This window comes from Piliocolobus tephrosceles, chromosome 5 (genome assembly GCF_002776525.5).
Source record: "Piliocolobus tephrosceles isolate RC106 chromosome 5, ASM277652v3, whole genome shotgun sequence".
NCBI lineage: Eukaryota > Metazoa > Chordata > Mammalia > Primates > Cercopithecidae > Piliocolobus > Piliocolobus tephrosceles.
In genome coordinates, this window is record NC_045438.1 from 166,254,010 (window position 1) to 166,267,533 (window position 13,524).

Here is a 13,524-nt window from a genome sequence, read left to right on the forward strand (position 1 = left end):
ATAGTTTGCTAAGAATGATGGTTTCCAGCTGCATCTTTAGGAAGACTTTGTTGTTAGATTGTATTTGACAGTTAACTCTTCCTGTGTTCCATTTAGGGTGAAAACATTACTTTTTGTGTGACTAACATTATAGTAGAAGGCACTCTGAGGAAAGAAGATCAACACTTTCATACCCCTTCAGGAACTGATTGTCTAGCTGAAGAACTAAGAAAAAAAGCAAACATCCCTACTATAAAGACATTTTGAGAGGGGGGTGTTGTTAAAAATCTTGTTTGAGTGTGCAAGAATGTAGAGTGCAAAAGAAGTTAATTATAGCAGAATACTTAAATGAGCCATGGAATTTGGCCCTTTCTGATAGTATCGTAGGATCACAAGGGCTACCGGTCTAATGACCTGATTAGACCGATCTCTAATGACAAGGGTCGTTAGAGATCATGTAATATAATACCCTTCCTATCTGTGAGTATTTTGTTAATGCCTGAGACTCAAAATGCCCAAAACGAAGTACCATATTTTCCCACCAAACCAGCCCACCCATTTTTACCATTCTTCAGTTAACTCGACTCTATTCCTTCCTCTTGCCCTGTAATTGTTGACTTTGCCCATCCTTTATGTGGTTATATCACTGCCCTTATTTAGGAACTTAATCACCTTCATATGTCTTCAAGGTATATCCTACATCTTATGTATGGTATGAGCAACTTCAACATTGGAAAATAAATGACTGTTGATCTTGTAAAGTGGTTTTACCAATTTACAGTCCTACCAACAGTGCACAAGAGCATGTCTTCCTAACATATCTTCATTAATAATTGACTTTGGTAGTTTATCACACTTTGGCTAATCTACTAGGTGTGAAATGTTATTTCATTGTGGTTTTAACTTGCATTTCCATGATTGCTAATGAAAACTCAGGATCTTTCATGTGACTACTGGTGACTTACGTTTTGTCTTCTCTGACATACCTGCCCATGCATTTGCCAGCATAGTTGTCTCTCAGTATGCATGAGCGACTGGTTCCAGGAACCCTCATGGGTGCTTAGTCCTGTATTTAAAATGGCGTGGTATTTGCCTGTAACTTATGCACATCCTCCTGTATGCTTTATTTTCGAGATAGATGTCGCTAATGTAGCCAGGCTGGTCTTGAACTCTGGGCTCAAGGCATCCTCTTGTCTCAGCCTTCTAAGTAGCTAGGACTGCAGTCCTCTGTATACTTCAAATCATCTCTAGATTACTTATAACATCTAATACAGTGTAAACACAGTATAAGTAGTTGTTATACTGTATTTTTAAAAGTGGCATTGCTGTTTTTTTATTGTTTCTTTTCTGAATATTTTCCACCTGACATTGGTTTAATCCGTGGATGCAGTGGGCCATCTGTGTTTCCACTGGGTTGTCTCTTTAGTTTTTTTTTTTTTTTTTTTTTTTTTTGAGACACAGTCTCACTCTGTCGCCCAGGCTGGAGTATAGTGGCACCATGCCAGCTCACTGTAACCTCCATCTCCTGGGTTCAAGAAATTCTCGTGCCTCAGCCTCCCGAGTAGCTGGGATTACAGGCATCCACCACCACGCCTGGCTAATTGTTATATATTTTTAGTAGAGACGGGGTTTCACCCTGTTGGCCAGGCTAGTCTCGAATTCCTGACCTCAGGTGATCCACCTGCCTCAGCCTCCCAAAGTGCTGGGTTTACAGGCGTGAGCCACCGCACCTGGCCTAAAACTTGATATTTAAGACTTCTTAAATACATTTGGTATTTTGGGTACTAAATGTTTCTGTTATATGTGAGCTTACATTATACTTAGTACTTAATAAACCGTTGAGATCTATTCATACTATCTGTCATTATACACCTAATTGAAAATTAGGGATTCTTGCCCAGGCCCGCATCTCTGTCCTCATCTTTAGTGCTGTCCCAGGACCCTGGCTCCAGCGACATCACAGGACAGCAGCTAACTGGACTGGCCAGATTGGTTTTTCATTGGTCAGTCCCTTTGCCTGGAAAGTCCTTCTTTCATCTTATCCTCTTGAAAGCTTCTGTGTTTCCTTTATTATTAATGTGCTTTAAGTGCTGCCTTTGTGGATCTTTTTCTCACCTTCCAGTGGCCTTCATTGTGTCTCCTACTTGGCCTTACTTTGTGCAGTCACTATGCTGGGGAAGCAGCAGGCACAGTTGCTGAAGGCTTGAAGTCAGGTAGTCTGGTGTATTATTTTTGGTTTTTATTTTCTATATATTATGGTGTTTTGCCATCTTAGAAACCATTGTGGTTGGGAAAAGGCTACCCTTGCCGGTCTAGCCAATTCTGAGAGGGAGCCAGAGCCTAGCCAGGAGCATGCCTTTGAGATACAAACCAACCAGTCCATACCCAGACCTCCTCTATCTGGCCCTTACACTTCAGGAAACAGTATTCCCTTGCTCACATCATTCAAGGCTAGGTGCCAGGCAACTAGAGACCACCTCTGTAGCCCAAAGCCTGCTGAAATTGTTCAACTTAACCACTCCTAACCTGTTCACCCTGCCCCGCCTTGTTTTTCCTGGAAGTCTATTAAGGACTGTGGCCTGGTTCTCTCCTCCTCCTGCCCACTCTGCCTCTCACCACCCTGAGGCTTTCCAGTGTGGCCTGCATGGCGGGCCTCATGTCTCTAGGATCACTGAGGACAATCTACTTTTTCCTGAGCCTCTACTGTGTTGCCTCTTGTAGCCATACCTGACTGAGATCACCTAAAATAGCATAGAACATATGGTTTGTAATCTTCACTTTGCCTCTTTCTAGCTGGTGACCTGACCTCACCTCCTCAAGACTCTATTTCCTCATCCTTAAAATTGGGATAATTATGGGACCCTCCCTTAAAGGTTGTTTAGAAGGCTAATGCATGTAGAATACTTCTGCCAGTGCTGCCTATGGTAAATATTGCCTGTTATTTTTATTACTCCTATTTTTACATATGTTAATGGGCACAACTGTCTTACTTACTGCATTGCTGTTTTTTGAAGGCAAGGCGTCTCTGTAACCTTGGACCACTTCCTAAAACAGCAGCAGATTTCTGATGAATGAATGAATGAATATGGGAAGGAAGAATTGGAGCCAAGATATGGAATGTTCACATGAAGATGTTTGTTTTTATTTGGTTATGCTTTTGACAATAGAGGTGATAGTTAAATGAAGAACCTTGATTCCTTTACTAAAAAGGCCAGGTTGAACCAGAGGGACCTGTGATTTCTACACACAGGTTGTGAGGAGCCCTGGGTTACCTGGAATGCCTCAAGATTTGCTAAGAGGTGGCGTGGGAGTGTGACACAAAGAGGAGTGGGAGGCCACTGCTTGGGAGGAGCTTTGCCTCTCCCACAGCCATTCATAGCTTCCCCACCCTGAAACCAGACGGTTCTGTGGTAATCCCTTGTGGTAATAGATTTGATTTCTGCTTTAAAAAAAATTACTTTAGAATAAGCAGTGGAAATCAAGTTGATTTTTAAGTAAAGAGTAGCACAGCCAGTTTATCCTAGTGTGTGGGTGCTGCCACCTGAATGCTGGGGCAGGAAGACCATGGACACTGCCCAGATGATGGGAGTGGGAGTGGATGGCAGTGGTTAAGTCTGAGAAGTTCTGTAGGGGAAGGGAGAGCCCGTGTGGCTCTGCAGAGAAGGGGTCACTACTGCCTCTCAATGGACAGTGTAGGAGACCAGAGCCCAGGGATATCTCATGTTTGAAGACAGAGAGGCCAAGCTGATGATACAGGTTTGATATAAAAGTTTTAGACATCATCAGGGCATTGGCGTGTCTGCTGGAACCACAGGACGTGTGAGATTAGTAACCCAAGGACATTGAATTTTAATTTATGGAGCAAATATGTATTCTAGCCAACCAGCCACATCCTGTTGAGCAGTGCAGTCATGGTCCTGCCCTTGTAGACCCTGCAGACCAGTGGGAAATAGTGGGGTCTGATACCCCTTGTAGACCCTGCAGACCAGTGGGAAATAGTGGGGTCTGATGCAGGCTGGAGGGATCAGGACGTGTTTTCTGAGAAAGTGATGGTTGAACCGGCATTTAGAATTACGAGTTCCCCTGAATAAGAGTGTGAGGGACAGGGGCAGCTGGGAGAGTTGAGGGAGGACCAGCAGCTTATGCCAAACTCAGGAGCGATGGATGATGGAGCCCAAAGAAAGCCAGTGTGACAGGCAGGCGAGTCGGCGGCTTCCTGACAGTTAACTAGAGGTACAAAGAGTGGAAACTCTTTCCTCCAAACTTGTCCAGCCACCTTGCCTGACCTTTCAGTTGCCACTCTCTTGATTCTTTTGGGTCTTGTGTTAGTCTGCTAGAGCTGCCATATCAAAGTACCACAGACTGGGTGGTTCAAGCAACTGAAACTTATTGTCTCACAGCTGTGGAGGCTGGAAGTCCATGATCAAGGTGTTGCCAGGGTTGGCTCCTTCTGCGGGCTGTGAGGGAAGGATCTGTTCCAGGCCTCTTCCCTTGCCGCTGGTGGTTTTCTGGCAATATTTGGTGTTCCTTGGCTCGTGGAAACACCATTCCACTTCATCATCCTGTGACATTCTTGCTGAGTGTTGCCTGTGTCCAAATTTTCTTTTCTTTTTTTAAATAAGGATACCACTCATATTGGATTAGGGGCCACTTACTTTAGTATGACCTAGTCTTAACTAATTACATCTGCACCAACCCTGTCTCCAACTAAGGTCCTATTCCCAGGTCCTGGAGGTTAGGGCTTCAGCATATACATTTTCAGCGGGACACAATTCAACCTATAACAGATCCTGCTTTTGCCAGATACTGTTGTTGTTGTTGTTATTATTTAAATAGCTCCTTCGAATTAAAACAGAAACCTACTCTTTTTTGTCTTATGGCCTAGGGACAAAAACGTAAAATTGAAACTGGCTTGTAGTAAACGTGCAGTAAAACTTAAATAATAAGGTCTTTGTTCAAGTGCCATAATTTACCTCCCCCGTATAAGAAAATACAAGTGCCTATTGTTGGGCATTAACCTGCCAGACAGTTGCTGCCAAATGAATAAGCCTGCAACCAGTGGAACCCAAATTGATGCTATAGGAGCGGGGTCGGAGGGAAGGGGGAGTCTAGATGGTAGGAGGAGTGTTGTGGGGGAGAAGAAAGAGGAGAGAGAGAGAGCATGCACAACCAAAAACCAAACCTAGACTTCCTGGTGTGTCATGAGGTTGCAGCAGTGCTGAGCCAGTGGCCTTGGAGATGGCATTGCCACGGTATGTGGCTGCCGGCCCTTTGTGGTCCGAGATCCTGTGTTTAGAACGTGGCTTCCAGCCTACCTAGTCACCTTTCCTTGACATCTGTGGCCTCCCAAAATGGGGGACCTACTATCAGTTCAAATCAGTTTTTAAGTGGCAGTAATTTCCCCTCCCTGCTTCATCCCTGCCTGTTCAGAATCTGTTTTCAACTCTCAGTCAGTGTTCACGGTTTTATGAAGGCTGAACTTCTGGAGGTGGGCACCTACCTGTAGGCGCGTAAGCTGGGATACATTCTGATGGGTCAGTGCCTGTGCTATGCAGGTTATTAAATATTTTGAATTTCACCCCTAGTTTAACACAATATTTTTGAATTTCAGTTTTTATTCCAGCTCTACATGTGGATATGACAAACAGGTCTGCGTCCAGTTTAGGGCAGGAAATCTTAGACTTGTGGAAGCTGGTTGGTTTTGAGGTCCAGCTTCCTATGCAGTGTGGATTTTCTCCTCCTGTGGCAGCCTGACAGCTTGTGTTCCAGTCTCCGCAAGAAGATCCCGACAGGCCAGGAGCTTCTCACTGCACATGTGTATGGGCAGCTTCCTGTTGACCTAATCCCACTCCCCTTGATGGTTTCACCTTGGACTTTTATTGAACCCTTTGTAGTTCATTTTTTGTTATTAATAATGTATTTTAGCACTTCGGTTACTTGAAGGTACTGCTGTTTTGTTTCCCTTTTGAATATTGCTCTCTAGCACAACGCTTCTTGCGTTCTTTTATGTCCTTTCTCACTCGTCACGCTGGGAAGCCACTTTAGTTTGTCAGCAACCCTCATGACAGGAGCACTTCCCAGAGGAGGTGCTTCCATCAGGGCAGAGTGCACTGCTGTCGGCTGGGAGGGCTGGCTCAGCTGCTGACGTGTTTTGTCTTCCAAAGCAATGCATTCTGCCACTTTGAAGCTACCCTGGATTCAGGGTCACAGGGTCCTGGATTTCCTCACCCCAAATGGTTGACTTCTTGCAACATTTCTTAAAAACCTTCGGTGGTTTTTGCATTGTTTGAATAAAGTTCAGACTTACTTGACTAAATTGCCTTCCAGAATGTGAGTTGGGTTAGGAATTCCCAAACTTTGTTAGAGGAATATTAGGTATGCCAGATGCTGACAGGTTTTATGTTAGCTTTCACCACCAGCTGTCTCTTTCTGGGGAGTGGGTATTCTCTCATTAAATAAATTGGGAACTACTGCTTGCTGGATTGATCTCTTGCTGATTCACAAGGTCCCTTTGCATGTTGCAGGTTTTGAGAGATTCTAAGCTGTATTAGTTTCCTATGGCTTTTGAAACAGACTGAGTGGCCTAAAACAACACAGTTGACTTCTCACAGTTCTGGATGTCCAAAATCAAGGTGTATGTCAGAAAGGCCATGTTCCCTTTGGAGGCCTCAAGAGGAGAATTCCTTGCTTTCTTCTTTCAGCTTCTAGTGGCTGCTGGGATCCTTTGATTGGGGCACATGGCCCTCATCTCTGCTTCTGCGGTCTCATGGCCTCCTCTTCTGACTGTGTGAAGTCTCCCACTGCCTCTTTCTTGTAAGGACTCCTGTGATGGTGCTCAGTGTTCACCCAGATAATCCATGGTAATCTCCCTGGCAGAAGATCCTTAACTTCATCACATCTGCAAAGATGATTTTCTAATATGAGGTATCAGTCACAGATTTCAGTGGTGAGGACACGGCTGTATCTTTTGGGGACCAATTTTTAGCCTGCTGCGTTAACTCCACAGCTGACCCACTTTACTTGTTCATGGCTGAACACCCTTTTTTCACACTTCACACACCTACTCCTCCTGCACCCAACTGCCTGTGCTATTTATCTGCAGCATTTATCTTGGACTACGCAGCTCAAGTCTTTCTTCCTCTTTCACGATGTCTTCCTGTGAGTTCTGGCTTCCTTCTTTTCATTGCTAGGTAGTTTGGTTTATATATATATTTTTTTAACACACTCTGTATCTCTTGCCTCATCTCTCTTGAAACGCTGTGCTGTTGTTGAACTTCTGGCGGTGTGGAATAGTGGATAAGAGTCTCTGGAGTCAGACTGTCTGAGTTGAAATCCCAGTTCCCCAGTTAATAGCTCTGTGACTTTGGGTAAGTCACTTAATTACTTCTGCCTAAATTCCATTGTCTGTAATGTGGGGATAATTAGAGTAAATACTTCTCTTCCTTGTGAGAATTACCACAATTAATAAATACAGACTGCTGTGAACACAGCCTCTCATATGATCAGGAACAATAGCTTGTGGCTGACAAGCAGTTCAGTGTGACTAGCACACCTGAGGAACTGGATTTTTAAGATGGAAGCAATGCACAATATATTTCTGTTAAACGTAACTTTCTTGTTTTGGTAAGACTACGTTAACATACATAAACACACTGCCAGTCTTGTGGTGTCAAATAATTTATTCAGTATATATTTTTTCTGCATTCTAACATTATGGTGTTTATTAAATATTTTGTGCAGATGGTGCAGCTTATAGTGATACAAGTACATTATTTTGTTGAAATAAATTCGTAATTGAAATGTTTAATTTTTTATTTCAATTGCTTTTGGGGTACAAGAAGTTTTTGGTTACATGGATGAATTGTATGGTGGTAAAGTCTGAGATTTCAGTGCCCCTGTCACCCAAGTAGTGTACATGGTACCTAACATGTAGATTTTTATTCCTCAGCCCCCAGAAATGTTTAAGTGATATATAAAATAAAGGTAATTAAATTACTTTTTAGTAAAGAAATATGGACAGTTTTTAAATTTGAAGTGAAGGCATACTACTGCTGCCAAGTGAGTACAGATACAGAAATTAATAGTATGATCAAAGCAGTGGGAACAACAAGAGACTAGGGACCTCGTGATGAATCTCATTTGCAATTGAATAAAAAATTTTAAAGAAAATGAAATGGGCAATATTAAGACATTTTCAAGAAATCTGTGGTAGATTTGATGAGCTTTTTTCTCAAAGGTCAATAAAGAATTGATGCAAGTAATTGCCTGAAAGCAGAATTTAGTGTTTTGTTAGTCCGTTTTGCATTACTGTAAAGGAATACTTGAGACCACATAACTTATAGAGAAAAGAGGTTTATTTGGCTGTGAGTTTTGCAGATGTTAGCATGGCAGTAACTAACACTCATTCATGAGGGATCTACCCCCGTGTCTCAAACACCTCCCACTAGACCCCACCTTCAACATTGAGGATCACATTTCAGCATGAGATTTGGAGGGACAAAAAGTCTAAACTATATCAAATGTTCAGTAAATTAAAAAATTTTAACAGAGTATTAGCCTGTAACTTTGGCCACCTATAAAGTGTGTTGGATTCATGCACTATAGAGAAAGCCAGTTTAAGATGGAGAGATGGCAGAAGGAATTATTGCAGGTACCAAAATTTTGTTAGAAAATTATGAGAAGAGACAAAAATGTGTTTCACAAAAACTTAAAGTTATTTTTAATATCGCCAAACAGTTGCCTATAGACCACATGACCCATGTGAAATTTGAAACATTTCAATTACCTTCCTTTAGCTTTATATAAATTGCACAGTATGATGATTCACTGTCCAATTAATACAGACTTTAAGGTTTATAAAGAAATGTTGTAATTTTTTTGCCAAAAATAACAACTTTGTGGCAGAGGTATTTTTGAATGTTTTAAGAACATTCAATTCAAACATTTGAATGTTGCAAAGAATTTCAGATAGATATGAAAAAATTAATTTCTATCACAACAGACACATTTGACCCAGCTCTGTTAGGCCAAATTTTGTATTTATTGGACTTTTACAAGAGGTTGGTATTTCTTTTATTGCTTCATTCCACTGTATTCCGAAGCTGGACATGGTATAAGACAGTAGTTAACTTGGCAAAAAGTGTCATAGATACTAGTAGTTAAAATTGTCCAGTCTATAAGTGCAAATCCATGGATCATTGCTGGTTTATGGACCTGCTGAAAGAAATGGAAGACAATGAAGGCAGTGACCTTGCGATCTTTAGCAGCACTCATTGGTGGAGTCCTGGATGAGTTTTACACAGATTTCTGTTGCATAATATTTACTCCAACCAAAGGTGATCTTTTGTTGAAACAAAAAGGGGCACTTGCCCCAGTATTCAGTACTTAAAAAGGGAATATGGACGAGGTGCAGTGGCTCACGCCTGTAATCTCAGCACTTTGGGAAGCTGAAGCAGGTGGATCACCTGAGGTCAGGAGTTCGAGATCAGCCTGACCAACATGGAGAAACCCCATCTCTACCAAAAATACAAAATTAGCCAGGTGTGGTGATGCACACCTATAATCCCAGCTATTCGGGAGGCTGAGGCAGGAGAATCACTTGAACCAGGGAGGCAGAGGTTGCAGTGAGCCGAGATCACGCCATTGCACTCCAGCCTGGGCAACAAGAGCAAAACTCTGTCTCAAAAAAAGAAAAAAAGGGAATATAGCAGTAGAGTTGATGTTTTCTGACTCAGGTCAAAATCACACCACTTTTGAATGAACTAATTTGAAGCTCTCAGGAAAGGACAAGGTGATTTGTCAGCTAGCTAGGCAGATATTAGAATTTATGTTGAAATTGAAAGTTTTCATAATATAAGTCAGTAGTAATGATTAATCAATGTGCAAAAGATTTTAGTCATAAATACCATTGTATACATTGGCTACAAAAACTAGAAAGAATTTGAAGAGCTCTTTGTTGATACTGATAAATTCAGAGTTGTTTGCCAAATTTTGCAAATACTCCTTTGAATCTGGTGTTAATACTGACTTGACACAAGAGTCAGTGAGCTTATTTAACTTGAACAGATACGGATTTGAAAGTGATTTGCTTATACTTCAAAGTCAATCAGTTTTTCTTTCTTTCTTTTTTTTTTTTGAAACAGTGTCTCACTCTGTCACCCAGGCTAGAATGTAGTAGCTAGCCTGGTCATAGTTCACTGCAGTCTTGAACTCTTGGGCTTTGGCAGTTCTGCTGTCCCAGCTTTCCAAGTAGCTAGGACTACAGGCCTGCCTCACCATGCCCAGCTTACTTTAAAATAACAAACGTTTTTTGTTTTTTTGGTACGTGGTCTCATTCTGTCACCCAGGTTGAGTGCAGTGGTGTGATCATGGCACACTGCAGCCTTGACCTTCTGGACTGCAAGCAGTCTTCCTGTGTCAGCCTGCTGAGCAGCTGAGGCACACCCAACTAATTAAAAAAATATTGTTTTAAAAATGTTTTGTAGAAATGGGGTCTCACTATGTTGCCCAGGGTGGCCTTGAGCTCTTGGCCTCAAGCCATACTTTGGCTTTGGTTTGGCTTCCCAAAGGGCTGGAATTATAGGAAGGAGTCACCACGCCTGGCCCAAATCAGTTCTTTTAAACAAAGGTGAACCAGTTTTGTCAATGTACTCGTGAAAATTAAAGGAAAGTGATTTTTTGGATACTCAATTTAGTTATAAGAAAACTTTTAAGTATATTTGGTGCAAGTTGGGTACATAAATTTACTTTTTCAGTGATCAGTTTTGTGAAATCTAAATACAGATCAAGTATTTCTGATGAAAATTTACATTTGAATTGTGATATGCCATAAGTGTAAAATACAGTCATGTGCTGTATAATGACATGTAGATCAATCAGCAAGGGACCACATACAATGAATGGTAGTCCCATAAGATACCGTATTTTCACTGTACCTTTTCTGTTTAGATATACAAATACTTACAGTAGTGTGACAGTTGCCTACAGTATTCAGTACAGTAACATGCTGTACAGGTTGCAACCTAGGCACCGTAAGACTATGTCATATCTCCTAGGTGTGTAGTTGACTCTGCTACCTAGGTTTGTGCACGTATACTCTCTGATGTTCATGTGATGATACATTTCTCAGAATGTATCCCCATTGTTATGTAATTCATTGACGGCATTGGATTTTGGAGAGTTTAATATGAAAAAGTATGTAAAATATCTGGATAATTTTTTATTAACATGTGCATAAAATATTCTAGATATATGTGTTAAATAAATGTATTATTAAAATTAATCTTTATCTCTTTCTTTTTACCTTTTTTAATTTGACTACTGGAAAATTAAAAGTTACATATGTGGCTCACATTATATTTCTGTTGGCCAGTGCTGGCCTAAAATGTGAGAAGTATGTAGTGAATCAATGTTGGCATTAATGTTGTTGCTAATATGATGATGATGATGATGATGATGATGATGATGATGTAGTAGATGAGTTGTTTCCTTGTCCTCTCACTAGATTATGTAAACTCAAATGTAGAGAAATGCATCTTATTCTTATTTTCATTTACTCTGTCATGTTGCATAGTACATTAGATATTAATAGATGGTTATTAGCTGAATCATTGCTCCATGATCTGCTTTTGACACTGAAAATTCAGATCTTGCTGTTTTTAAACCTCAGGATAAAGGTATAGATATCCCTTTAAATGAGCTTGGGCAAGCATGCACACACTTACTCACTGATACCCAAACACACACAGTAGCACGTTGTTTAGTACACTTAAAGGGGGGATTGGTTTAAGCAGTGGCTTTTAATAGTGGATTATTGCAAGGATAATTGAAGATACTTAAATTTGAAACATTATTTTGTGCTAAACTGCATATGGGTTTTTATATAAATTTATTAATTTCTTTAAAAAACTGCTGTGGCATCTTATTTTGGTTGAAACATTTTTTATTTTGGTTGGGGGAGAGGTATTGTGGACATAACACTGTAATTAGAATTAGACAAATTGGTTTCATATTCTGCCAAGTTCTCTAACTAGCTCTATGACCTTGAACAAGGGATTTATGCTTTCTTCAATTTTCTGATCCGGAAAAATGAGGATAATATCAGCTACTTCACCAGGATGTTGTGAGATATAAATGGGAAAAAACATCTTAAGATTACTTAGCAACTGTAAGGAATTACAGAAATGTAAGATATTATTTTGATAGAAACAATAATAAATACTTTGAATACTGTATAGTGTAAGGTTGAAGAATGTATAAGGCAAACTAGGTCTATAGAAAGGTAATAGCTTAACTATATGACTCAAATCTATGAAATACTGTCACATAGCCCAGATATATCATAAATATTAGCAGAGAATAGCTGGGAAACAGAAGTAGTTGTTAGATATGTAAGTATTATAAGATTAGACCAAAAGGTGCATATGGTCAGGTTAGACTGAGTCAGAGACACCTGCTTTTCAGCTTCCACACTGAAGGTAAGACTCACTTCTGCCTTAACCTAAGGGCCTGGCCAGATTGGCAATTTAGAGTTTAGTGCTATTGAGACCAAGATGTGGGTGGTGGTGCCCAATCCCTATTAGGCCAGGAGGTTATTTTTCCACCTAGAGAACTCCACTACCCTTACAAAAGCTCTGGTCTTTTTCAGTGGAATCTTGAAAAAATGTTTTCTATCAGTACCACTGAATAGAGATTTTAAAAAGTGTGTGGTTGGAAAAGAGTTAAGCCCCCATTGCTGTTGGCAAAATAAAGCAAAGCAACAAAATTGAAAACAACCTAAAAGCATTAGTCCTGTAGAGGCTCAAACTGCAATCTCAGTATCTCGCCAACTGTTAGTTTTATCCCCGTTGTTTCTGTGGTGGAGCTGAGCTGTCTAGAATCACACCATGATTGTACAATCTGCAAGGCAGTGACACTGGAAGACAGCTGCAAGCATGAAGGAGGCACAGACTTCTGGACTTTTCATATGTGATCCCCCTACGTCCACGCCGAGTAATTGTGGATGCCTTCTCTGGACGTCAATTCCCCTACGTCCACGCCGAGTAATTGTGGGTGCCTTCTCTGGACGTCAGAACCCTAATACACAGTATAGCACAACCTAACCAATACAGAGATTTAGTAGCCCACAACATCGAGTTTTGCCGGGTGAACCTATCCCCGGGCACCACACCTCAGTGAAATCAACATTCTTTGTGCTAACTTGGAGCTCTCCTTGCCTCCAGTGACTTAAACAGTTGTTTTTACAAAATTTGATATATCCTCGGGCGCTGAACATGAGTTAGCTTTATTAGTTTAATGATCTGCACCTTTCTGGGTAAATGCTTACAGATTTCTGCATTTACGCTCCTGTATATATGCTTGAATTTTGTCTCTTTTTTAGTAATTTTAAGTAACAAAATCACAGTTCTTAACTTGTATGTTTCGTCAGTGATTTACAATGTTTCCTGCCTGGCTGGAACTCTGTAGTGGCAGAGCAGATCTGAAATGCATCAGGGAGTTGACAAGTGACGTTTCTATCATGACATGCACATATTTTAAGAACGATTT

General features: G+C 40.8%; 1 protein-coding gene across 4 annotated transcripts in view; it reads left to right on the plus strand.

Moving 5' to 3' along the window:
- The window catches only part of GMDS (GDP-mannose 4,6-dehydratase), a 628,423-nt gene that overhangs the window by 103,989 nt on the left and 510,910 nt on the right, over window positions 1-13,524 (plus strand). Inside the window, exon 1 of one of the 4 annotated variants that reach the window (XM_031935694.1) lies at window positions 7,225-7,346. The exons of the other annotated variants lie outside the window; for them this stretch is intronic. The gene's annotated coding sequence lies outside the window, so the exon portion shown is untranslated. Of the gene's footprint in view, window positions 1-7,224; window positions 7,347-13,524 lie in introns of those variants that run through there. 4 annotated transcript variants of the gene reach the window in all.